This window comes from Penaeus monodon, chromosome 21 (genome assembly GCF_015228065.2).
Source record: "Penaeus monodon isolate SGIC_2016 chromosome 21, NSTDA_Pmon_1, whole genome shotgun sequence".
In the NCBI taxonomy this organism is placed as follows: domain Eukaryota; kingdom Metazoa; phylum Arthropoda; class Malacostraca; order Decapoda; family Penaeidae; genus Penaeus; species Penaeus monodon.
In genome coordinates this window covers 27014743-27015191 of record NC_051406.1, presented here as the reverse complement: position 1 = coordinate 27015191, position 449 = coordinate 27014743, and positions in this window count along the sequence as shown.

Here is a 449-nt window from a genome sequence, read left to right as displayed (position 1 = left end):
AAAATTCTTTTTGGGATTACTTGTGTAGAAGCTTCAACCCTTGGGGTTTTTTTGGGAGTTGTTTTGGGTCTCACAGTCGGGATGGGTCTTAGTTGACTTGGGGGGGGGGGGGGAGTCTATATGGGCCGGGGTCTCCTGGCTAGGAGCGCCGGGTGAGGGGCATGTGGATAGCTCAGCAGATTTGAAGGCCGGGGAGTCAGCAAAGGCGCGAGGCCGCTGGCTGGCCGCGGGCAGGGAGAGAGGAGAGGGTTTTGGGAGGGGAGGATTGCCGATTGTGGGTATAGGCGTGGAGGAGGGGTGGAGGTAGGGGGCGTTGTGACTGGGGGAGGAGATGTGAAAGGAAAGGTTTCGTATGTGGTCTGATCACGGGTGGGGGATGGTAGGTAGGGGATTCTTGCGTGATCGATGCGTCCTCTGCTTGTTTTCACCCTATAATTTTATTAATGAAC